The 27069-nt window shown below is 40.1% G+C and overlaps 1 long non-coding RNA gene across 1 annotated transcript; it reads right to left on the bottom strand.

Annotated features, from left to right (window-relative positions):
- LOC118155707 lies at nucleotides 1-27069 on the bottom strand. The gene is made up of 3 exons (XR_004745977.1): nucleotides 27028-27069; nucleotides 20837-20842; nucleotides 1-427 (listed from the first exon to the last, which is right to left on the bottom strand). It is a non-coding gene; the product is annotated as an uncharacterized LOC118155707 (long non-coding RNA).

The raw sequence follows: 27069 nt of genomic DNA, 5'->3' as shown, positions 1-27069 counted from the left end.
AGTGGTGGTGAATGGAGTGAAATCCAGATGGCGACTGGTCACCAGTGGTGTTCCCCAGGGGTCGGTGTTGGGTCCCATCCTCTTTAACATATTTATTGAAGATTTGGGTGAGGGAATTGAGTGCACCCTCAGGGAGTCTGCAGACAACACCAACCTGGGGGGAAGTGTCAGTCTGCAGGAGGGTAGGAAGGCCGTGCAGAGGGACCTGGATAGGTTGGGTCAATGGACAGAGGCCAATGAAATGAGGTTCAACATGGTGAAGTGCTGGGTCCTGCACTTTGGCCACCACAACCCCATGTACCACTACAGGCTTGGGGCAGAGATGATGGAAAGCTGTGCAGAGGAAAAGGATCTGGTGGTGTTGGTCGATGCTCACCTGAATATGAGCCGGCAGTGTGCCCAGGTGGCCAAGAAGGCCAATGACATCCTGGCTTGTATAAAAAACAGTGTGGCCAGCGGAGTTAAGGAAGTGATGGTCCCCCTGTACTTGGTTCTGGTGAGGTCGCACCTCAAGTACTTTGAGGTACTCGAGTGTTCAGTTTGGGGCCCCTCAGTGCAAGAAGGACATTGAGGCCCTGGAGCATGTCCAGAGAAGGGCTACAAAGCTGGTAAAGGACCTGGAACACGAATCCTGTGAGGAGCAGCTGAGGGAACTAGGGTTGTTTAGTCTGGAGAAGAGGAGGCTCAGGGGGGACCTTATTGCTCTCTACAACTACCTGAAAGGAAGGTGTGGGGAGCTGGGGGTTGGCCTCTTCTCACAGATAACCAGTGACAGGCCTAGAGGAAATGGCCACACGTTGCACCAGGGGAGGTTCAGGTTGGAAATGAGGAGACATTTCTTCTCAGAAAGAGCAGACAGGCACTGGGACAGATTGCCCAGGGAGGTGGTGGAGGCACCGTCCCTGGGGGTGTTTAAGGAAAGGTTGGATGTGGTGCTTAGGGATGTGGTTTAGTGGGTGATGTTGGTAGTAGGGTCACGGTTGGACAAGATGACCCTGAAGGTCTTTTCTAACACTAATGATTCTGTGATTCTATGATTTCTATTTTATTATTTTAAAGGTCTTAAGTTTGGGTCAGTATACAAGCATTTCCCACATCTCAAAGCTTTAAGCACTTGTTTACTAACCACACCAAGTACCTCTATAGACACCTGCATAAGCAGGTCTATTAGTTGCTAAGATTGCATTTTTAAGTCAAGGTGGATCAACATTTACTTTTTTTTTCCAGCTTTCTATACAAGATCAACTATAATTCCTCTGCACTGACATCTAAACCATTTTTGGCTCCGCTCCATATCCCATTTTAAGTCAGATTGTCCTCACAGTCACAAATGAAGGACATAATACTTTGTTTCACTTGTAAATGTCAAGAGATGTAGCATTATCACCTATGTTACCAGTAGCACTAATAACATTGCAGACTAGACTGCTCTATCTTCATCAAAGGCTATGCATCAGTTGAGACACAGTGCTTATGATAACCTGAGTCAGCTATCAGTGAAAAGAGCTCTTTATTATGTAGGTCACTGCCAGGGCTCATTTCAGCAAACACCTGCAAATCACAATTCACCAGAAAAAAAAAAAAAAAAAAAAAAAAAAAAATCTCATTGTCAAAGATCTTAAAAACAGAGCACAGAGGAGACGTATGAATTTAGTAGGATCCACATGCCTAAGTGTGCACGCAAGAAGCTTGTCATAGCTTGCTCATTATTTGTTTATTGTATAAACCTCTTTCACACCATTTTTGTTTGCTTTCTTACTGATTTTTACAGACTCCTTCCAAGACATATTTTCACTCTACCTATTCAGAGGCCGTAAGAAATACAGCAGACTAAAACATGCCAGAGACATTATAAAGCAGCATATACAAAGACAGTAACAAAGGACACTACACAGTAAGTCTAGTGCAGAACTCCAACCATAGATGTACTGTCTAGAAATTCCTGCATGTTAGCAGAGTAAAAAAAAGTCTTTAATTTATCCTCAGTTAAATATGTGTCCAAGAAAACTATACACAGGAAAATTGCATGTTGCAGGGAAAATTGCCCTGAGTGACAAGCTAGGTCTACCAGCCCTTCACATATTTGTTTCTTATTGTGTGCACTGTACGAAGTGAATCTACAATTTTTAGACTAATTTTTAGTTTTTAGACTAATTTTTAGACTAATATGCAATTAGCCTGCTTCTTTTTTTTTTTTTTTTTTTTTTTTTTTTCTTTACCAGTAATTAGTGGGGAGGGAAGTGTATGAAAATGAGCTCCCAAGTATTGCTCAACACTGAAATCTAATTAGCTCACTGTACAACTTACACTCACAACTAGTGTGTTTAAATAATGCATCCCTTTTCTGTTTTTGCATGGTGGCTGCTGCCTTAAAAGTCTATCTGTTCTTTGCAATCAAGGGAGTATATATTTAGGACACCTATGTGTTTATATGTATTAATATTACACACTTTAGAATAAATTAATGTATATTAAAATTATTTTGTATATTAAATAAATCTTCTGGTGATGGAATCCTCTTGCTCTGTTTTTCATATGCAGATGAATACAAGAAATATGTTGAGCTACTGTGCACCATCTGGGTAAATGTCAGCTAGATCCCTACCTAGAGGGTCTGAGGTTTATTTCTCAAGAGGGCGGGTGTTGGTTTTGCTTTTCTTGCCTACAGTTTGCACAGCTGAATAATTTAAAAAGGACTCAGTGCTGAAAGATAAAATGAAGATGGAGTATATTGTTTCTGGCTACAATCCCCAGTGCTGTAGGTGGCATTTTCTGCTAATACAGCTTGCAGTAGTATTGCTAACAAAAACATACTTGAATCATCATCATTAAGGCCATGTCAAATTCTTTTTTTTCTTCACAAAAATACATACACAGATAATATTGAGCACAAGTACCTTTAATATATATTTTAATTTCTATATACATTATATGCCTAAAAGAATGATTTAATCTTTTAGTGAGCTCACTGAAATTAAGACCCTAATAAATAGACCAAAATAGAAACATAGAAACTAGAGAAATGTTCCATAAGAAATGTTCTGTGCAAGCATAAATGCCCTTGAAACACAGGATTTTTTACCACATAATTAGTGAGCTGACAAAAGGTATCAAACTTCAAATTTTCTTTCCATCAATAGAATTGGAGTTTTATATATATAGCAGGGCTGACACTGGTGAGAGAGAGTTCATTGAAATAGCATACGAGCATATAGTATGGGGCTTTGTCCAAATCAAAGAATTTGCAGTATAAATAAGGGAAACAGAAGTCTGGAAAGGTCAAAGTGAAGAAGCAATTTGCCCAGGGCCATATATCAATTAAGTGTTAAAGCTCCAAACTGATTCAAGATCCCTGGCTTAACAAAATGATGTGCTTTCTGTTTATGTGAAGGTAAAGGGGAAGGTGCCTCTTTTGAAGAAATGCCATGATTCTGCACCAGGTACTAATCTTGTGTTTGTCTCATGGGGTTATTTTTACCTGCACTAACAATTTTGTGTGCAACTCAACTCCAATTTTTTCAGTGCAGAATTCAATCTCTGGCAAAATAAGAGCTGCATGTGTGCAGCTGCACACTGTTGTTCTTCAGATTGTATCTTCCTGAACTATATATGCTTTATTAACAATGACAGTATTTTGTAATTGAATATTCAGATAAATTCTGCATCAGGTCAAAATGGTTTATCTACGATCAATCTCTGATTGATTTGCCTGTACAGCTGAAATACTTGCTTGTCTCCTCAAACACCAAGATGAGAACAGACTGAACAGTCTAGTGAAGCATCCCTGAAGAGTCAGTAGTTAGAGGAGGGTCAAGGTGAGGGTCAATGCAATACCTGCTAGAGCAGCCCTGAAGTCACCATTTTGAATTTATTCTCAACTGAGGGACAACCTCATTTGCTCCTGCACATTGAGGGAGGAGAGAAAAAGAAAAGAAAGAAGGCAAAGGTGGAAATGATAAAAATGTTAGGGAAAGAAGACTTATGGACAGTGGAAAGATGCAGAAGAAACTGTGAAAGAAAAGTGGGAAGAAAATTCATCTATAGTCAATGTAACTCAAAGCAACATTAAGAATGAGCATCTCAGCTGCTCTTGCTGTCTCAGTGTTGTTCTCTTCCTTCCTTCATCTCCCAGATTCATGGCTCATGCTGGGGGCTGTAAGAAATTTCAGGAAACCATTCAAATCACTCCTCCAACTGAACAAAGATGAGCTACATCTCCATCTGCCTAACTCCTTGCAGATGTTCATCTAACTTGTTCTTAAAGTTGCTACCGGATCAAAACTACACATCAGCCCCAGACAGCCTGCTCCAAACCATACCAAACAGCTTCTAATCTCTAACTTTGTGGTTAAAAACTTTCCCTTGCAGGGTTACTGTGCCTTTAGACAAAGCCAATTGCAAGTGCAGGATCTAGTCAAATGAAGCCACACACCACAGCTTGTTTTTTGTCAATTACTTCTCACAAATCTTTTGAAGACAGTCCACATAGCAACTTTAGACATACATGAAAATTAAAAACAATTTGTTTCCTCATAATTAATGTTTTCTAGACCTGCCAACATTTGAATCCCTTTGCACTCCCTCTACTCCCAATTGAAAAGTTTTGTTGGACTGAGGCAATACTTAATGGGGTACAACAGCCCAGCTGAAGCCTTGGGGGTCCCAAGGAAAGAGGGAAGATAGCTTCATGTTTCCACAGGCTGAAGTTCACATTATGTAGCACTATGAGGTATCTGTTCTTGGGTTTGTTTGGCAAAGGGGAAAAGGCAAGGGATGATGTTGTTGACTTGGTCTTTGTTTATAAGCCATACAACCTACAAATAAAGATCTGCTACTTAAATAATTGTTCTCTTTTTATTTGTGCAGCTGATTACTCCTGCCTAAATATAGTTCATTACATCTGTTGCCAGTGAATAGCATCCTATTTATTTCAGACCATACCTCCAATTTGTCAATATTGCTTTATATTCCAGTCCTGTCCTCCAACATACTCTCAGTCCCTTGCAGATTTGTGGCATTAGCAAATCTAATAAGCATGATGTCATTCCTTTCATTTTTGGAGATCTCCTGAGTACTTACGACCTTGCTAAATTGTTGGGATAAGATAAATGCTTTTCTGCAACACTTTAAAACAGCAACAAAGAAATGATCTTTGAGGATGTTTGTCCTCAAGAATTCAGTGCAGGTCTCTAGGAAGATGGGGTGTGCCTAAACTGCCTTCAAGGAAATCCCAACACCAGTACCAAGGTTTTGCGCCCAGCCCCTCCCACAGGCCCAAGCCAACCCAGCAGTCTGACACCCTCTTTTCATACCAATAAGGTCCCACTAGCTAACCCATGGTTTCCATTCGTGCAATATGCCAGCTGCTTTGCAGCCCCTTTACAAAGGCTTTCTCAACATGGAGATGGTCTGGCCATTCTGATGCATTAGCTGTGGAGAGCTAAACCCATAACAGAGCAAGAGAATTTGAGGACATTTGCCCTGCACCATGAGAAGGGTTGCAGATATCTGCCATCAATGGAGATGGGCAAAAGAACCCAGACATGACCCATTCGGGAGCCCAGGCTCCCTGCCAGGAGCAACCAGAGCCTGTGATTCTTCAAAGCAATCCTGCTATGATTTATTAAAATTTAATCAGGTTGTAACTACAGCAGTAAGCTACAGACCCAGCCTGCCACCAGCCCTGGCAGAAAGCAATAACTGGAACAAGCCCTGCCAGCATTGACTTTTCCCCTGAACCCCCCCAAACCAAAGTAATGGAGCATCAGTCAGTTTCAACAATATGCTGTCTTAAGATCATTCTGCATAGAAACACCAGCTTTTTAGGCCCTCAGATGCTGATTAAAATAACTGCTCAGTTCTACAGGTGACCTGAGTATTGCTAAACCCTATTCCCTCTCCTTCTGGAGATGGAAATGCTCAGATTTCTAAAAATCAAATCTCAAATATTTTTTCTTCAGCTCACATGATTCCTACATTTAGAGAAATGTGATCTGAAATGGAATTTAACTCATCAAAATCTGTCTTTTATTTAGATGTTTGTGCCTATTGTCTTCAGTTACTGTTTATTTAGAAAAGAAAAGAAACAGACACCTTTATTTCTATGTAGCATGTTCACAGCTCTTCCCGACACCTCCAGCTCCTTCACCTACTTCATACAGGAGAATCTACCCACAAAAAGTAAAATAAACACTTTATCTGACAGATTGCTTTAAACTTCAACACCACAGTGGGTATCATGCATACTAAAATATCTTGCTAGCACTTGTTAAGAAAAAACACCTCAATAAACAAAGTGAATAAAATATAGATTTGCTCAACTTTCAGACAAATATTGTTGAACAACAGTGGTATATGCTAAATGTGCTGTAAATAGAATTGTTCAAAATTGCTGAGGAGGATAAGCTAATTAGACACTTAAGAGTCCATCTCCTTCTTTCATTTTCCAGTTAATCAACTGAGTAATGTTAAGGGTCAGAATAACTCTCTCACACTTACACCAAGAGGAAGAACAGGAGATTCTTGTTAGGTTACTGGTATAGAAAATTAGCAGATAACTTTCTGATGAAGGAGATGGATTTCCTTTGCTGCAACTAGAGGGAAGTCATATTAGTTTTAATAGATCTGTTCATGGAAAACCCCATCACAGTTAGTGATCATCATTTATCATCATCACAGTTTCACCAAGAGATCCTAATTACTCCTTCCCTCAATTACTCACGGAAAGAAAGAGCACTATTGTCAAGTGTTGAATGCAGGAGACACACTTTATGCCTGGTAGGAGACATAAGATGCCCATGGCAGATCTGGACAATTATTTTTACTTTTCTTTTGGCTTAGCATAAGAAAAAAAAAAAAAAAATCACCTTTAAAATTACAACACTGTAAAGGCTCAGCCATTGAAAGAAACTGAAAAGCAACTCTTGTGGGTGCTGAAACTCCAAGGAGAAAATACTTTATCTCTGTGTTTTTCTTCTCCTTCCCTTCACCCACATTTCCCGTTTACAATTTTTTTTCTGACTCTGGATAAATTTCCCATCATGTGTTCATTACATGAGCTTAACCATTCTCTATCTACTTCATTTTTACCTAGCTTGCAAGAGATGTAGAGTATGTACAAATGAGTGCTATGCAGCTCATTGGTCTGGGTCACTTCTGTACCATTACACCTGAAATGCATCAGAGGTTGCATGTCCAAAGTGACACATGGCATTTTTTCTTTCCTATATCCTTCTACCTGGAACCACAACACAATGCTGTAGTTCCTCCCTGCTAGAGAAAGCCACAGGCTCACAAAACAGCTGAGGTGGTAGGAGACCTCTCTGGGTCACCTTTGTCCAGTGTCCTGGATCAGATCCCCATGTTTCTTGCTGCTTGAAGGCAATGAAACAGCATAGATAGATAGATAGATAGGTAGGTAGGTAGGTAGGTAGATAGATAGATAGATAAAATGCATGCTTGAGGCAACCATTCTGTTCTTTACAGGTAACTGGTAATGATGAAAAAGGAGAGGCATTTATTCATCCCTCCTGTATCGTGTAGGGCTGAGTGAGAAGAGTGATAAATTTGTAAATATGCTTATTTCCAGTAATGTGTGTCAAACATGTATGCATGTGCTTATTTCCAGTAAAAGCTGAACCACTGGTAAGGAAGTTAATGAATACATTATAAAGTCTGGGGTACCTGGCTGCCCCCCAGATTAAATATTGAGCGCTGAGAGGAGCTTATCATGTATTGCATGCATCAGGCCTGCTAACAAGTGAACAAAACTAGCACTTAAATATATTGGGGTGTGACCAAGCTTTCCCTGCTCATCTCATACTGCCTGGTTGCAGAAGGCTTAGTTGCACTAGGTATATTGACCTCCAACTCTTTATATTGATTTTACAGCAGATGGTTAGATCATGTGCTTTATACTCTCTGGCTTATATGTTCTTTATCATTCTAGCAATATATTTTGAGCTGATAGGTCTTTTATTCCTAGTATTTTTTTAATGCATATCTTGTCTTGGATTCACAAATTCTACCATTTATTACCAGTATTTTCAACAATATCTATTCCATGCTGTACAGGAATATGTACTTAGAGACTTGTTGTTAGTATAAACTAGGAAAAAAAATCTACATACCTCATTGCGAAAAGTAATAAACAGCTACATAATTGAGAGATCATATTGAGAAAACAGAGATCATTGTATGTCTTCGCATGTGCCATTGCTTAAAACTTGTCTGACTAGCAGAACAAAAGATTAAATACCCTTCAAAGTTGAAACAGGACATAGTTTGCATGTATGGTGTAACCACCTCTTTTTATTCCATAGAAGAAAATTATGTAAACTTTATTTGGATGCAATAACATTTATTGCCCCTGTGTTTGTTCTAACAAGTTCATTATTTCCTTTGCTGTTTAGCAGTGATCTTTTATTAGAATATAGAGGCTGTGTTTCATTTAATTTTCTGCAGGCCTTTTTTGTTTGCCTCATTTATCTTTCCTTATCCCTTGAAACCATCTACAATAATTCAGTTCACTACTGCTAGACTTTCTGACAGAGCAAGAAATAATCAGCTCTAGGCACTGCTGATTCCAAAGTCAGCTAACGAGTATTTCATGATTCTGACCATTCTATGCCTTTTAGGTTATTGGAGACTTTTGGATAGCATTTCTTTTGCCTTTGTCCTGTCAAAGAGTTACTTCTTCCTTGGAACAATTTGTTGCTTAAAACATGTTAGAAGTAAGACAAAATCATGTAAATACAATATCAGTTTTCTTTAACCTTGGTTAGAAAAACAAGGTATTTGGTGGTTTATAGTCAAGGTAGTGTACTTAATGTAAGTGATTTGAGTCATTTGTCTTTTCCTGTCAAACCCAGTGTTCATGAAAACTTCCCAAGTGACAGGTATACACAGAAAAATGCACGGGATACAACCAGGGCAGCCACAGTCCAAGGTCCCTCTGCTATCTGGTAGTGCTTTACAGGTCTGCTCTGCAGGACCTTTTAAGATAGGGAAGTCCTTTGTCCTGTTATGAGACACAGTTCTTAGAGTTTTTCTTATCTGAATGTAGGCTCAGTATTTTTCTGATAACACCTGGATGGTATTTCTGTTGTGCAGGAAATCTCATCTGTTGACATTCATTTTTGCTGTGAACTGGAATGAAGACAAAAATCTTCAAGGTCTCTCACACAATGAAGCTAACAAAAAAAAAGCTTCAGATGGAAAAAAATCAATGAAATCAAATGCTTCTTTCTGATTTTGACTTTTCTTTTTTTTTTTTGAATTAATGTTATTAAATTTATTTTTGACCTGATAATTGCCAGCAATTACTAATTGGTAATTACTACCAAGTGAAGAGTGAAATACAGCCATAAGACCACCTGTTTAATGTTGGTCTGACACTTGTTAATATCACTGTTTGCTTTGCTTTTCTCCAATACTTCTTCACTGTTTCACCAAAGATTTGCCTTCATCTTCATGGCTCCTTGTGGACTATCACAGCCCTATTGCCATTCAGTGCTACTGAGAAGTTAACTCCTGTCACCACATAGCTCACACTGTCAGCTTCCTCCCACTCTCATTTAATGTTTTCTTCCTTCTCTTTTTATGCCTCTTGTCCTTGATAGGAATTCCCTGTACACATTTGCAAAAGTATCAAAGAATTCCCATTCAAATTCCTTTTTCAAGTCCACCTTTGCTGAGAAACAGTCAGAGAGTGATAGTGATTTGGCTTTTGTTGTGTTGAGGTCACTGGCTACTGGTCTGACTAATGTTTTTTCATTACTTATTTTTACTACCTTATCTGGCTGTATTCATGCACGATTTTGACTTCTATATTTGTAGGCCACCTGGGATAGTTACTGCCTTTTTTCTTCTGACTATAATACTTAACAAAATGAAGTCCAAATCCATGTAGGGATCTCCAAGTATAATTTGTAGAATAAGGAGAGATGAAAGGAAAGCCTTACTTTAATCCAGCAGCATGGCTCTTGATGCATGGAGTATTTTGAAGCATCAGATACACTGCTAATGAATCCAGTATGTCCACAGATTTTAAGTGAATTTCTTTAGGATGTACCCTAGTGCATTAGAAACAGTATTGTATGGAGTGACTACAACTAGCTGTTAACTATCCTTTTTTTTAAAAAAAAAAAAAAAAAAAAAAAAAAAAATGAGTGTTTGACATTGTACACTCATTGTGGGACTGAGGTTTAAATTTTGTAAAAAAGTATATATATGTATTTGAAACAGCTACCTTCTGAACTACGAGACTGTGTATCTAGGGAAACAAATTATATTCTAGTCCACATCCCTCAGTAAAATAGATGTCATTTAGGAGAAGCTCTTAAAAAGAGATTGCTTAATTGGAAAAACATCCTTTTCAATCACAAGTGGCTGAGCTGAAGAGTGCCCTCAGAATATCAATATGAGCTGAAGCTATTAAAATGTCATGGTTAACCTTTTTAAAAAGCCTAATTTAATTAGAAAATAATAATTAGAGTATTCTTACCAGTAAGAAATGCCTGCCTCAAATGAACTTCCTGTAAATTCTCAATTTCAATGGATAACACTCCGCAGGAAAAGATTCAGCATATGAACAATGAGACTGAGTTTGCAAATACTGTGATTAACTTACAGGTTTGCTATTGAAGGTAATTACTGGAGCATGCTGGAGGGCAGGGACAATTTACTTCCTGATCACACGTTGTAAAATGTTTTTTGCACATGTCAGCAGCTCTTAAGCATAATAAGAAAAAATAAAAATAAAAATAAAAAATCATAAGACCAATCGATGTTCTTATACACAGTGTAGTTTTCTTGCTTCTCCTGAAATCAATGAGAGCCGAGACCTTGTGAACTGAGGGAAAAGACAGCCTGGCACCCTGCAGGATACCTCTTCATTTAAGCTTGCATGAGTTAGAGCTTCACTCTGGCTAGCATTTTGCACTTACATTTTCATCTAGATGAAACTGTTACATCCCGTATCAGGGCTGGAGGGATGCTTCCTTTTCATGCAGGAGATACTTGAATAAGAGCAGTCATATTCAATAGAAATAGATTATTTGAGATAAATTGTGGTTCTAGGATATAATTGCTAGATTCATACCCTGAGCAGTATTTGGAGAGCAGTTAATGTAACTTCAAGCAAAGATCACTCACCAGCTTCCAGAATTAGAAATAAATGTCCAATATATCTCACTGGCTGTGGGGCTGGAGAATAACTATTTCAGAAAAATAACATTGAAGTGTTGCAACAGTGCACTTAGGACCAACAATTGAAAAAATACACTTTTAAGATATGGAAGGACAGTTCTAGTTGCTAGCCAGGGCCAGTAAAATCACCCAAGCCAGTTTGCCAGGCCAGTTTGCCAGTCTGCAGCAGTTAATTTGCTTGAAAAGTGTCATTTGTCCATATTTATTTTGTTTTTAATTGGATTGATTCTTGGTTGTGGAGTTATCCTGAGTGGTTATCCCCAGTATGGTCACAGTGGGTAGCCAAAAGTCCCCCTTCAGGAATAAACATTTTGGCCCCATAGTCCTGGACAGAAGACCTGGCTTTTATTTTATTCTTTTAATACAAAGTCCCTGTACTTTGTATTCAGCCTTAGTGTGAGAAGAGGCATGAGATCTGGATCTTTAAAAGGCAGTGATAAAGCAAAGTAAAGCAGCAGCACTCACAACTCACCCAGGGCCCAGGGCAGAGGCATCCTGGACCATGCAATATGCAGTGAATGGTAAAAAGAGTCCCCAGTCTGTTGATACTACAACAAATTGAACTTTGATTTTTGCAAAAGATGCCTCCAGCATGAGGAGGGAGAAAGCTAGCCTCCTGGAAGACAACGCATCATATTCAAACCTTTTCCCTCAGGAGCTACATTTCTCATGTTAAGTATTTTATGGGATTTCATTAAATGGGGAATCATTAGAAGATCCAAAAAAATCACATGCCAGAGATCCAGGTCCTGCTCTAAATCTCTGTGAGAACAGCCACATCAGCTTGGAGCACAGTGTTGTCCATCATCTTACAAAACAAGGAAGGGAGGAAGTGCCCAAGTTGTCCTAATCTAAGTGTGGCAGAACTGAGAGTTTCTCTCTGCTTCTGTCACTGACCTCCCTTCACACAACAGACTCAGTGTAGGCCCTGAATTTCTCTGAGCTGTGAAACCCCATGACCACTGCCTGCACTTGCCAACCAGCTCTTCCTGATTTACTCTGGTCTTGCTGCCCTTTCTCACCTTGGCAGGTTCCATACAAGATATAGCATGCTGGCACCAGAGTGGTTAAAAAATAAAATGCAATCAGGTCTCCATACCTCGACACAAAGACACGCATTGTGCATTTCCCATTCAGCTTCAGAAAGCTAGGAGACCAATAGACATGATACCCTAACATACAGCTTTGGGAGCACACTCAGCCTTCCCTGAAGTTGAGATTTAAAGAGATAAATGGCTCAAATCAGGCTATGGAGACATTTCAGAAATCTTGGCTCTTTTAAGGCAAGATTATGTACTTGCCTCTGTAACAATTGCTACAGAATTCTATTAATTTTGCAGTTCTCTTTATGCTGATTTAGAAGTATCCTGTGAAATGAATCAGAGCAAAGACAGGCTTTTGATGCTGGCATGAATTGTATAGCAAAACAATGCACTTAGGCCTGCTTTTGTGGCTGGGATTTCCTTCCCCTCCTATGGCACTTGGGGAACCTGAGGAGTAACACTGCCTAACTCCCTGCTTCACAGCTCTAACTGTGTTTCCTTGGCAGCTGTATCTAGCCCTAGTCTGGTCTGGATCAGGTCTCTGACCTGCATAGCATGGTTGTGTAAAATACAGGCACATTAGATTCCTGCAAATCCACTGGCCACCCCGTGCTAAAAATAAATACAGCTCAGTCTTTAAGCATACAGCCTTTGGTACATGAAGCCTGTGATAGGGATGACCCAAGGAGAAAAGTAAGCTTTGAAAGGAGCTGGGAACACTGTTGCAAAAGGTGGGATGGGAAAGCATGGTGGTGCAGCAAGCTTTTAGTGGCACAATAAGCCCAGGAGCTGATCTCTCAGCCAGAAGTTGTTTAGCTGTTACCTGACCACTCGTGGGCACTGCATGTTCCCTTACAGCTAGATCCGGGGAACTCTCACGGCAGTGACCATCGCTGTGGCTCCGTAAAGGTTTTTAGAAAAGTTGCTTCTGTCTCCCTGCAACCCTGCTGCTGCTCGCTGCTGGTTATCATGCTCCTGCAAGTGTACCCTGTCCTGCCAGTCCCTGCTGGCTGCACGCTGGGGTATGTGGACAGGCTGCTGGATGGCTGTTCTGAACAAGAGTAAAGCTGTACGAATGTCATTATTAACCATTAGCTGGTATAACAGAGAGATACAAAGTGTGCCTCAATTTAGGATATCAGAAGTGTTGCTCTTAGAGCTGGTTAATGAATTGATGCTTCCTCATGGTGCAGATTTGGACTGTGAGGAAGAATGATTTCACAGTTTTAAAAGGCTCTTTAAGCAGCAGTTTTCTGAACAAGTCTGCACCACAATACAACTCAGAGTGCAGTCTTATCTAAATCAGTTTTATAACAGATAATTCAGGATCTTGTAGCAGAGAGCTCAGTGAAGGATATAAACCTACCTATGAAATCAGAGAAGCACTTGGACGATTATTAATATTGCTAGTACTTCTTGAACTCATTAGTTTAAAGCTGTCTTGGGTATGTCTGTGCTGTAATGCAGTCAAAGAAGAAATTACAGACCTTGCATCAGCTGTGTGCAACCTGTCTGGTCTTGTGATGGGTGGATATGTGGTGTCTAAATCCTAAATCTCTGTCTTGCTAGATTACAAGCAGATCAGGATTGTAGGTTCCCTAAACAGTTGTGTAACTTTATGTATGTTTGTGCCTCTACTGAGAACTACAGTACTCAATAGACAAGCTTTTGGTGCTTAGTATTGAGAAACAAGTTTAAAGTTACTGTGACAAAACAGGGCTTCCAATATTCATGAGCTGTCTCTGCATTGGTCAGCATTTGCAAACAGGATACCAATTTAATGAGATTTCCCCCATGTCCTGGTGCTTGATGGTATCAGTCCTCAGATTGCTTCTAGCTCAGCAGGAAATGCAGTCCCAAAGACTTTTCATAACTCAATACCAAATGGAGGACATGGCAACATCATCCTCTGTCCATGGCCCTCTGCCTTAGGAGTATGAAGGTCACTCACCCAATGCAGCTATGACAACACACTCTTCCTCCTTCCCTTTCTGAAATTTAGCTTCTTCCTGTGCATGTTTCTCTGGGTTGAGTTGCAAAATGTGCTTGTGGCTAGTAGGGTCCTTTGCTCATTCTAAGGACGTTTCTGAGGTTGCAGTCCTACTGTATTTTGTATTTCTAGTTTACACAGACTCTATGGGGATTGCAACATTTTCAAGGCTGTCACAATATTCTATACATCAAATGTGATAAACTGTATTCTCTGTACATTTGCTTATTAATTTTGCAATCTCTTGGTCACCTCTACATATTGCTACAGACCGTCCATAACATTAATAATACAGAAGACAGGTTTAGTAGTAGACGTACTAAGTCCTCCCCAGCCAGCTTGTGTCAGCATTAGCAGTTCTTGCTGCCCTGTAACGCATATGCTTAAACTCCTTTGTTCATATCGTGCTGCTGTGCTGCAGTTTCCTCCCCATTGGGCTGTCCTTCCCTAATTCTGTGAAGGCTATACTTTCATCTTTCTTTAATGCAAAGCAGGTCATTACCTTGAAAAGGCTTGTAGGTCACTTGAATACATTGTGCAACTGACCACACGTGGGTAAAGGACACCAGCAAGTTATAGTCCTAGGGTTAAAAAAATAGTGTGTGAGACTATGTTATAATGCCTAAAGCAATATGGTTTAGTTTAAGGTATATGGATATGGTTTAGCATGTGGCATTATGCACAACTAAAAGAGTTATTTTTGTCCAGAGATAATGTCCCTTCTTCCATTCTGAAGATAGTCCACACCATTTGTTCTGCCGGGAGGGCTTATATTCCAAAATCGTAAAATAATGAGGATTTGAATACTCTGACACTGTTCTGCAAAAATCACTGTTCACAGAAGTTCTGATGCACAAACCCACCACAGTTCATGAGCACTTTGTGCAGACATTTGCCCTCTATGCTGATTCAAACAGAAAACAGGCCTTTGAACAGGAAGGTTGGAGCTATTAGCTGTTTTTCTCTTAGCAGATAGCCAACTGCCTGGTGAGTTACCTCTTTTAAAGGGCATTTGCAATTACCAGTACATTGAGAATGCCATTGAAAACATCTCATGGTCCTTGCCTGATGATATAAAATACAGCAGCAGCAAGAACATGGAAATCAGCAGCTTGGAAAGGAAGTGTAGAACTGCAGTCGATGCATTTGACAAAGCAACACAGACCTAAAAGCTCCTGCAGCAATGCAGCAAATGTTGCTTCAGTTTCCAATTGGAAATTACCAGTATGGGTGAAGCACAGAGGAGCCCACACCAAAGACTAGACTCTGCCACAAAGAGAGTTGCAGAAATTGTAAATGAGAGCAGAAGCAATCACTACCTTATGACCACTTTTGTAAAAAGTAAATACTGTAAGGGGAGGAAAACAAGGAGATGTTGATTCACAGGTGCACAGGAATAACATTTGCAATGAAAGGCCATTTTTTAAACAGACCTAGGAGTGACTTGTCTACACTTTTGTTAAAAACAAACAAATCAAAACTATCTTTTTATAAAATGTATCCTTGAAAATATATGTGTATGCTTGGTACAATAGGTTAGTCTTTTTTTTTCAGCACTGTGAGTCACATCCAAGCTATTCTACCTCCTTGGTATGAGATTTCCTACTTCAACCCATTTTCAGAATTAACTAACATAACAAGTTCTAGGATAACTGCCAGATCACAAGATATTTTTACTTTTATTTTTTGCAGTTGAGGACTAACACATAATAATACACATAGAATCACACCAACTCACATTGAAGAGCACTGGAAAATAGGCTCTTCCAGACAGAAATGCTAGCATATTGCAGCTCTCAGTATCTTATAACTTGCATTGTGATTCTAAGTGGGAAATCCCCTATGGCTCTCTGAAAGTATATATAATGAATTCAACACATTATTTATGTAAAACTCTATCCTGTTGAATATTCTGCTCTTAGAAGACACAGCTTTCAAAATTAGATTTGCCAATAAAAATCCTTTCCTTCATTGATAATCAGCAGAGTATCCCAGTCATTTGCTTCAATTTATTCATGACAATGGTGGAGAAGGAGAGGTCTACTAAGGAGTAATCTCTGCTCCACGGGATCACTCAGGGAAGTCCATTCAAGGGAAAGATAGAAAAAAAACATTATGCCAAGTATACATAAATTAGAGATAGAACTAATACTACTTAAACTAGAGAATGTGCTAAACAGATAATTACTGTTTGAGAGTTAAAGTAAGGCTGGTAGCAAAGAACGGAGAGGCTTGGGACATCTCTGAGTGTCACTAAATTATTGGCAGTGCTAAAGCACAGTTTTCATTTAGTCTTGCTGACCTAGAATCTGAAACAGGACAAACTCCTTCTGATGAGATCAAATACTATACCATCATACTGTCAGACTCACATAGTGACCTCTCTTCCTTCTCCAGGATGGCAGATATTATCCTACTTTCATAAAGCAAATATTGTGGAGTTCTCCAACTTTTTTATCTTTCAGGGGACGTGCATGTAGAAATTTTCTAGATTCGTTCAGCAGAAGTAGCCAGGAATTGTTCAATACAGTTGTATACACTGCTACAGAGCTTTTCTGTCACCTTACCGATCTGTTCCTTTGCAGTCAAAGCTGTGACTGCATCCACTTCATGTACTAAAATCAACTGAGCAGTGGTTGCACAGACCTCAGCTTCGGACTATTGATAAAATCCCTATGCATGTCTTACTGTCAAGGCTACCTCAGCTTGCACTTAACGTAAATAGTCTGCTTACAGAGGCCCCTTTTAATGATTCAGTAATGAATTTTAATTGCAGAATTAATTCCATACCTGTTCTACAAAGCACTTTAACAGGCACTGAAATTCTACCAACTTCAGAAGCACCCAAGATCTGCTCACACGTCTCTGAACTGTGGCCAGCCCTCCCATTTCTGCTCATGCCACATCCACAGAGCATGGCTCAGAGCAGTCAGCAGTGTGAAACCTCCAAAGGCAGAGCATGGCATGGCAGTGGGAGCAAGCCCCACCACTAACACTGTCTACCTGGAAAAACTCACTGGTGGGCTACCACCAGGTCGGAGTTGAAGGACCATGTCTCCCTGGAAGGGCTCGGAAGGGCTGCTTTTTTTTCCAAGGCGTCGGGTGCAGCAACTTCAGCACTCACACTTCCTGACATAAGCAGTGCAGAAGACAGCATCAGCACTTCTGGAGCACTCATTTGCTTATATAATTATTTAATTAGAATTCGCATGTGGTTAGTCTGCAGGTTTATTGAACTTTAATAAAAACTTGAATTCTTTTCCTAGGTAGGCATGAAGAATTAGTGATTGATGCCTACCTGCTACATACTTGGTGATATTTTTCTAATGTATGTCACTGTACTAATATTTTAGTGGTTCCTTTTTATAAATTTCTTTGTTGCCAAGTATCCCATGAAACGTATAAGCCACAGCAAACCAAAGATATATTTTTGGATTTCCAAAGCAGTCTGTGAGTAAGGTGTAATATCATTTATTTATTTAGATGGCACTGCAACGTTTGTCAAAGTTACAAGTTTCAGAGAGGAAAGTGGCCTTCTAGTATTGTTTGTACTGCAAAGAACATGGCATTTACAGAATACAGAGCAAATAGACAGCAAGTTCTTCACCTGATTAATCTGATTCAAATTAATAAATCTGATTTTTAACTAAAGTTCTCTGACTGGATGAAAGTCAGGAGAAAAAATATATATATATATATATGACCCCAAAGGATTAAGATGAAGACACTTTTTTGTCTTCAGCAAAAGAAAGCAAAATGTTCTGTACCATGAGATATGCATTAGTCTCAGCATCACTCAGGTAACCAGCACCCGGTGCACACAAGGGACTTACTCATTCCCTGTCTCAGCTATTATTTCTGAGCAAGCTGTTGATTTAATACTACACGAAGAAGGCAAGACTAATATTCAGTAACTGTGATGCAAATTAGCTTCATCTTTCTGAAAGTCTAATGATTGAAGTCTCTCTCTTGCTTTATTCAAGCAGTTGTCGATATCCTGGTTGCATTTCGAAGCTGTGTTTTCAGTCCATTTGCTTGTGTTAACTGTATCAGTTGGCAGGAACAAACAAAGTTGATCCATTCAAATCATTCTGGCAGAGTACTGTCTTGACAGGGTTTTTCACAATATGTATTTTGTACAATAATGTTATACACTGAACACAACTGCCAATAGCAGCTATCTCTGTAGGCTCATTTACTTTTTGTAGCACCTTTGTTTTTCATCTATTCTTGCTAAGGTCTGGGTGCTCACATGGCTTGCAAACGTAGTAAGTTACCAAAGTTGCTGGATTCACAGAAATAACCCACAAGCAACAAGATAATGAAAACAGAAACATCGCTAGCACAAGTTCCAAAATCTGTTTGTATAGGAGAGACAGTCACTGAGTGCAGGAACACAGGTGCTTCCTCAAGATCACATCACTCCAAGCTCTGTAATGCCATGTGTCTCATGACTCTGTCACCTGCTGCCCCTCTGCAGCAAACCAGATGATGCAGTGCTGCACGCCTTGATTAGAAAAGCCTCCAGAACATACAGATCCACATCCCCAGGTAGTTCACTGTTTTTCAACAGAGACTGCTGGTAAGCATGGTGAAGAATGGATTCCTGAGTTCTGTCAGCACCTGATCAAAAATTGTGCAATTAAACAAGTGAAGTGATTGTGGTTTTGTTGCTATGGTCCTTTCACTTACCTTTCCTTTAGTTACACGTGTATTTCTCACCTACCTAATGAAACGCAAGATAGTCTCTGCGAGCTGCTGGATTTCCACAGAAATTTTTGCTGCCTTCATTCTGTTTCAGAGCAAGGCAGGTGCAGACAGTCAGCTTTTTCACAGGTGCACAGAAGTCACCCTGCCTGTCCTGGGTTCTGTTTGCAATGCAAAACGTTGCTCAGGTGTACACAGATTTCCTCTTTTAGAATAAATGAGCATCCTGCTCATTTCTTATCCAGCCTTGGAATTTGTAGGGTGTAGGCATGTAATGATCTGACAGGCCAGGCTCTTCAGGTGGATGTGTCGCTTGTCAGGAATGGAGTGCTGCAGCAGAGGTGTCTGCTGTGAAGCAGAATAATATGTGAGCTACGAGAGGTATAGATGCTGATAAGGAATATAAACGGGGAATAGTTCACACACAGAAAGAGAAACAAGTGTCAGTCTGAGGCACCTCATCTGGTCACTGGGATGTGCTTTCTGCTCTAACATCAAAGGCAAAGGCTCATCAGATGGTCTGCCCATGAAGGCCAGTTTCCTGTATGAATGATACAGCAGTGGGAGGTGGCATTGAGCTCCAAGGGCAACTTCAAAAGGAGCAAAGATGTTTTGTGGGTTTGTTGTTGTTGTTTTCAGTAAAAAAGACTGGTTAAAACAGAAAAAAAAGGCTGAGCTTCCCACTAGAGAAAGAACGCTCTGCAACCCACTGATATTTGGAGAAACAAAGACTCCTGCTGGAAAATATGTGTTTCTTTGGCACAAAGCATCTGCATGTTGGGGCCTGGGACCAGGAGTGGCCACACAGCCTGGCCTGTCTCGGCAGAGCAGGGCGGGCAGTGGCAGAGCCAGCAGGGAGAGTGGTCCTGGAGGAAACACACCACCTGGCTGCCCACAGCACAGCACCAGCCTCCTGTGGCTGATTTACTTCTGTACATGGAAGCTTTCACTGAATGCCACCTGACAATTGTATGCATCATTTCAAACAAACAAACAAGCAAAAATCCCTTTTAAAGATCCCACAGCCAAGCTGCAGCCTGAAAACCAGCAGTGCCTTACAGAGTATCACACAATTCATCATTTTCTTATATGAAAAAAAGAAGAAACAAAACCAAAAACAAACTAACACTATGTACACATTTTCCCATGCAGCAGGCATGTGATGGAGCCTACTGGCAGGCATAGTAAATGGCCAGCTCTCTCCTGCAATTAAGGTATTCGCTGTGGTTTAGCTCGCCACTGAATATTCAAAAGTAGCCTCCCAATTTTCCACTGAATCATAAAATTGGGGGACAAAGGTCCTTTCAAAATTAATCATCCATCAAGAAAAAAAAAAAAATCATGTTGAAATCAAGTAAAAGCGCACTTACAGTGTCTATAGGAAAGGTTAAGTTACAGGGACTTGTACAAAAGAAAATGATCTTGTTGGCTCAGTACTTTTGCCTGTGAAACAACATGGTACCAACACTGTGGAGAAGGAATAATGCAGATTGGTTCCATAAATTTCAGTTCCATATGGGTCCTTATATTCTGGTCAGCTTCATAGTGTGCAAGGAGCCTCAGAGTTGTTCCATTAGGCAACATCAACTCTCTGTTCTTGTTCTCCCACTCTGCCTCCACAGTCACCTAGTCTTTGTTGCAAAAACAGCGAAGATAGAGCATCTTATTAAAAATAAATACAAATAAGTAACCAAATAGCAAAGATGGTAAACCCACCATATGCTTGGTTACTACTTCTTGTAGTTTTTATTTTGCCAGTATAAAACTAAAATTATCATAAGGAACAATATTAATTAAAAATTTTCTTTGTTTTCTTTTTCTCAGATTCTGGGGAATACATAAACTTGTGATTCTGTTTATTTTAGAATAGTATTGTTTGGATGAAGACAGAAATCTGCAATATAAACATATTTTCCAATGTTACTTCAGTAGGTGAAGAACTGTTTCATATTAAAGATTTATCTCTCATCTGACAGTCATACTTTCAGTCATGCTGATCTCTTTAGTCTCTTTTCTCTTTTTATTTTCTTTTTTTTTTTTTTCCTTTTCTTTTTTGGTGAAATTCCATTTCTTAAAATAACAGCTCTTTGTGAGATGACTAGGTTATCATTACCTCAGTAATCTCACTTTGAGATTTCAGACTATTCATTTTAACACCAATTCTAATCTGCCTTTTGATATTCTTCTTTTCCTCTGTTCAAACAGGCTTCTGATTGCCCTGGCTCATCACTGAGGGGGCTAACGCTGAAGACAAAATGAGCTGACATGCCACAATTTCATTCAGCAAACCTTGTGCTCATCTTTAGGTACTGTCGAGGAGGTCAGGACACGGTCATAGCATCTCCCTGTTAAATTCTTCTAGCCATTATCCTTATATTAGTTTTAATCTTTGCATCAAAACATAGCAGTTTTGACATAAAAAGGGAAGTTGTCTTTTTACATCTCTGACCCTTGTGCACCTCTATTGTTTGGAAACAGAAGAGAGTGCCTTTCTGCTTCCCTATATGTTGCTGCTGGTTGACACCTTTATAGTGCAAAATGTTCTTCTCTGCTCATGGTTTACTGTTTCTATTTTAACAGCTGATTATATGTTTCATAGCTGTGCCTTTGATTTCATAGTTTCTTTGTAATTTGGCTTAATAAGAAGTGTTGTCGTTTCACAAAAATTCAATGAACCTATTGGAGTGCTACTCAAAAATTTATTTTCTATTTTTTTCCAGTCTGTATTCAAAACCATTGTTGATAGCAACATATGTGCAGGAGCTTCTTTCTAGCTTTAAAGAAAACGTTGCATTATAGAAGCGTTGCTTACTGGGAACATGGTATGCTTGCTCTTCACTCCTTAAACCATGCAGGAAAGAGGGAGAAAGTAATCTAGTGCATATTTAAGCAATATCAGCTTCTTTGTGCTATGTTTTTGTCCCAGTCAGGACTCAGCCTCAGCAGGGGCTTATGTTCAAAGAGATGATGCATGTTGCACACAAAAAATATTTCATACTAGTATTGCTATCTAAGGGTGAACACTCTTTTCTATCTTGCTGTAACTCCCTTTGCCCTTATGACTTCTTGAGAGACTTTCAACAGAGTGTGATAGGTCAGACACAATGAAAACAAGCACTGACTTCATCTCCACTGCCACATTTCTTGATCTTTTTAATAGGCTGAAATAACAAATCTGCTTGGCAACACCACATTTTTGGTTGCAGAATTCAGAGTCTCTTGCCGTGTAATGGAGAGCCATCCTTATCTCACTCTACAGGTACCTTAAAGGAGGCTGTAGCGAGGTGGGGGTTGGTCTATTCTCCCACGTGCCTGCTGACAGGATGAGGGGGAATGGGCTAAAGTTGCACCAGGGGAGGTTTAGGTTGGATATTAGGAAGAACTTCTTTACTGAAAGGGTTGTTAGTCCCTGGAATAGGCTGCCCAGGGAAGTGGTTGAGTCACCATCCCTGGAGGTCTTTAAAAGACGTTTAGATGTAGAGCTTAGGGATAGGGTTTAGGGAGGACTTATTAGTGTTAGGTCAGAGGCTGGACTCAGTGATCTTGGAGGTCTCTTCCAACCTAGACTATTCTGTGATTCTGTGATGCAGACAGCAGTGGCACAACCCAGGTGCAGTTGCTTATTGCAGCGGTGAGTTCTGCTCTGTGCTTGAGGGTGTCGTGAACACACAGTAGCCACTGGTAGATGTATGTCTGCTTCTCTAGCTCATCCTACAAGCACTTTGCAAACATTCATTCGTTTCACCTAGGCTTACTTGTTTGGGTTATCCTTGCCTAAACCAACCAGTTAAAAAAAAGGGATAACCATTACACATCAGCACAAAGGAAAGAACATATTGCACAGCATATAGGTAATAAACTTGGTTGCAGTGTAGGCTGTTTCTAGGCTTGGAATTCATTTATCTGTTTTATTTTATGTAAGATGTTTGAAACTCTTTTCTTCCCCTCTTACAGTACTGTGCTTTCATTTGTTTTTTTTGTAATGCATTAGGACAGTACTTCTTTTCCATATTACAGGATTCAGTTTTGCTAGCCTTTCCTGTCATGTGAATCTATCTGTTCCAGGTGCATAGAATCTCACTTCTCTCTGTGCTCTTGTGTCACCTTGCCTACCCAGCTAACTAGCACACCATGTAGTGTAAGATGGGCAAAGGCAGTCAGTCAGGAGACCAAGAGCCTTTTTGCTGTTAGCGTCTCTGTTGGTGAGGCACTTCCACATCACTCCTAACACAGACCTTTGTTTTGTAGCATACTTCAACTATAACCAGAAAAGGAACATAAAGGAAAAGAAGCCACAGCAATAAAGCCAACAAATACAAGATAATAATAGAACAGGGTGTATTCAGAAAAAATAGAGGATGAATACATCCTTTACAATTGGAATCAAAGAAATTTTTTTCACTCTTTTTTAAAAAAAAAAAAATAGTTATAGGCTTTAAACTCGGAACCTATTTCCATGAATTCAGTAGTCATAGTTTCTATGGAAAATCCATAATGCCTCCTCAGGGCAGGCAGCAGGTAAAAGTGAGTGTCACAACTCAAGTCATTTGACTGGAAGCTCAGCTGGGCAGTACTTTTCCTTCTTGCCTAACTGAAGAGTATTGGTAATGCTTATGGGCACTTTGCAAATATTAACAAATCAGCTGAGAATTTTTGAGCTGGCTGGAAAATGAAGAACAATGCAAATAAGCAGCAGGGGAGGTGGAAAATGCATGCAAATCAACTTATACTTTCTGGTCCATAGGTCCCAAGCCTCATTACCTTTGAAACTTTTGCTTGCGTTTAAACAGCACACCAGCTTCTTTCTCAAACATGGAAGCAGGCAGGGTCTGCCACCCACAATTTAATGAGCCTCAAGGAGATCAAAAGAACCAAGTGAGACAGATTCCAATTTTCATCTTAAAATAAATTATTTCTGTATTTGTTTATTTATAATTCTTTATCTTCTTTATCTTATAATTATTTTTACACTAGTTTTATACATATATTTTGGGGGATGTCTAGCAGAATGCAGGATTTTTCTAGCTTGAGAGAAGAGACAAAGTGCTAATGTGTCCTTTATGATCAAAGTAGTATTATATTTATCATACATTGCTTTTCATCTTCAGTATGCTCTGCAAACATGCATGTATTAAACCTTAAAACATTCTTGTGAAGTACATGAGATAAGATCATCTTCATTTTCTATGTGGAAAAAAGCTGTCAGAGAGAATTTTACTGCTCTGTGCATGAGAAGAATACACCGTAGATCAGAATCAATGACAGTTTGTCTTGGTATGGAAGAGAAGTCCAAGCAAGGTATATAATCAGAGCAATTAGAGGCTTTTTTCTTCTCTTATTCCCTGTCAGTGAAAATTTTAATTCTAAAATTTGGGGTGCTAGAGGGATTTGTTTCCCTTAGGGGAAAAGAGGTTAAATTGTAAAATAAATTTATGATGGGGGACAAAAAAAATAATAATAAAAGGAGATTACACATGGCAAAGGAAAAATTCAAATGATATTCCTATCATGTGACAAGAACGAAACTTGAGCAGGTAGTCTCAGCTCAGTTTCCTTGCATGCATTATGAAACAGTCATTACTAATAGGCACGAGTGCTACTTTTTGTTCTGCAGAGCTTCTATTCCTTCAGTGGAATGAAAGGTTATTCAGTATTCAGTTTGTCTTTTCCTTAACCAACATACATTTCCAACCCCTTTTTGGTGAGAAATATTCAACTACAGAAATACAAATATCTTTGAGGGTTTCTCAAGCAGGTCCTCAACACTGCCAGAGGCATCAGGGTCATCAGTCAGAGCCCAGCATGAATAGGTGCTGCAAATACTTCTGTCACCTGAGTCTCTTTGCAGATGTTAAAGGCAGAGGTAACCACGTACTCTGTGGCTACCTCCCTACTATGGTGCAGAAGAGCTTGGTGGCACAGCCCTCAGTCTTAACCTCCAGGTGTGCACCATTGCATCCTTCTTTTCTCAGGAAAGAAGAAGAGACTGGGGAAGGAATCAGAGTTGCTTTAAGAGGTTGTCAGAAGACTTCTCAGAAACAGATCAGCCACTGTACCCCAAACCTTCCTCTCAGTGACCTTCCACCCCCCCCCCCCCCCCAAAAGAAAAGATGACTCAGCCTGAGACAGAAACCTCATTGAGAAAAAAATGGTCCATATGGTGTTTGTTCTACAAATTGTAGAGGTTACACAAAGCTTACCTTCAGGCCAAATTACCAGCCTCAATCCTAGCACTCGTATATGGGCTCAATATGTATGTGCAAAAATATTCTTAATACAAGTACAGTCGGGGCAGCTTCTACTTGGTCTGTGTGAGATGACAGGGAGAGTTACACATAATGCAGCCTCACAGAGCAAACATGGCAGGAAAACCACATGTGAAATGTCAGCATTATATTAATCCTGAGGATTGCTCCTCTCAAATGCAAATGTGTGATTTAATGGCTTCTAGAGACCACGGTTATTTCAACCACATAAGTAAAATAAGATTTTTCCATTAAAATTAGAGTGAAAGGTGAATGTTTGTGTGTACCATAAGGAAGCCAGAAATATTTCATAAAACAAACTCAAATCTTGCTAAAAACTAAAATGACCTCGAATTTTGGTCATTGTGAAAAGCCATTGTTATAAATCGGTTGTATGTATGGATTATTCACAGTGCTAGCACTTTCATATACGTCCCGAGATCAGAATTGACAATCCCTGGCATTTAGTGACACCCAGTGGTGTTTTTTTAGAGGACAAGCCACATTCGGTCTTTCTGAACAATGTACGGTTTTGTTAAAAGAGTGGCTTCTCTGAATGCTCTAGGGAAGTTTTCCTCTCTGCTTCCCTACTGCTTTCTGAATCATACGGGAAGGTAGGGGAGTCCATAAGGATGCCAAAAAGCACCACATACTCTATAAATGAAAGAAAAGTTTCATAAAATACAGGAATGGGAGAAAAATGATTGTTCTCTCTTCATATCAAACCCAGATGTCTGGGAATGAATTTCAGCATACTCAGAAATCACAGCAGAGAGAAACATGATGCATTGCTCTACAGGCTGGAATAAGACCTACATGGTGCAGGACCGCAGTCAAATATTTCATGTCTTTAGAAATACACAACAGGAAACGTTATGGGGTTGTGGTGGTTCTCATAACGTTTTTAATGTTCTTCTGGTATTTCTGATTTACACTTTTTGGTTGTGTTTATTTTTGTTTGTTTGTTTTTGTTGTTGGGTTTTTGTTTGTTTGTTTGTTAGAATTAACTTTTCTATGTCCTTTTCCAAACTTGACAAGATCCTGGCATCCAGTTTGTATGTAATTCATACTAAAAATACCTGTCTAAGGCATTACCTGTCTAAGCATGAGACCTTTTCCTGCAGGTGTCCCTGTCAGGTAATGAATGCAAAATTCCCCCCCTGCCCTGTCATGCCAGGAGCTGGGTGGGAAGCAGGACTCCCATGGGCCTGGCCACCAGTGGCCTCTGTGCCAGCGCGCCCCAAATCGGCAGCAAGCACAGGCTGATTCCTACCCCTAAAACTGCCAAGAGGCTGCCAAGAGAGTTTCGGAGGAAGAAGTCAAAAGTTTTATCTAGTGTTTGGCAAAGAAGGATTGTAGATTTTGCTGGCTGGATGGCCGGGCCCAGAGAGTTGTCGTGAATGGAGTCAAATCCAGTTGGAGGCTGTTCACTAGTGGAGTCCCCTAGGGCTCGGTACCGGGACCAGTCCTCTTTAACATCTTCATCGATGATCTGGACGAGGGCATTGAGTGCGCCCTCAGCAAGTTTGCAGACGACACCAAGTTAGGTGCGTGTGTTGATCTGCTCGAGGGTAGGAAGGCTCTGCAGGAGGATCTGGATAGGCTGGACCGATGGGCCAAGGCCAACGGTATGAAGTTCAACAAGGCCAAGTGCCGGGTCCTGCACCTGGGGCACAACAACCCCAAGCAGAGCTACAGGCTGGGAGATGTGTGGTTAGAAAGCTGCCTGGCAGAGAAGGACCTGGGAGTGTTGGTTGACAGTTGGCTGAATATGAGCCAGCAGTGTGCTTAGGCGGCCAAGAAGGCCAGCAGCATCCTGGCTTGCATAAGAAACAGCGTGGCCAGCAGGTCCAGGGAAGTGATTGTCCCCCTGTAC

The sequence above is a fragment of the Oxyura jamaicensis genome, chromosome Z (assembly GCF_011077185.1).
Source record: "Oxyura jamaicensis isolate SHBP4307 breed ruddy duck chromosome Z, BPBGC_Ojam_1.0, whole genome shotgun sequence".
In the NCBI taxonomy this organism is placed as follows: domain Eukaryota; kingdom Metazoa; phylum Chordata; class Aves; order Anseriformes; family Anatidae; genus Oxyura; species Oxyura jamaicensis.
Note: the sequence above shows the minus strand (reverse complement) of the source record. Positions and strands in the feature narration are given on the sequence as shown.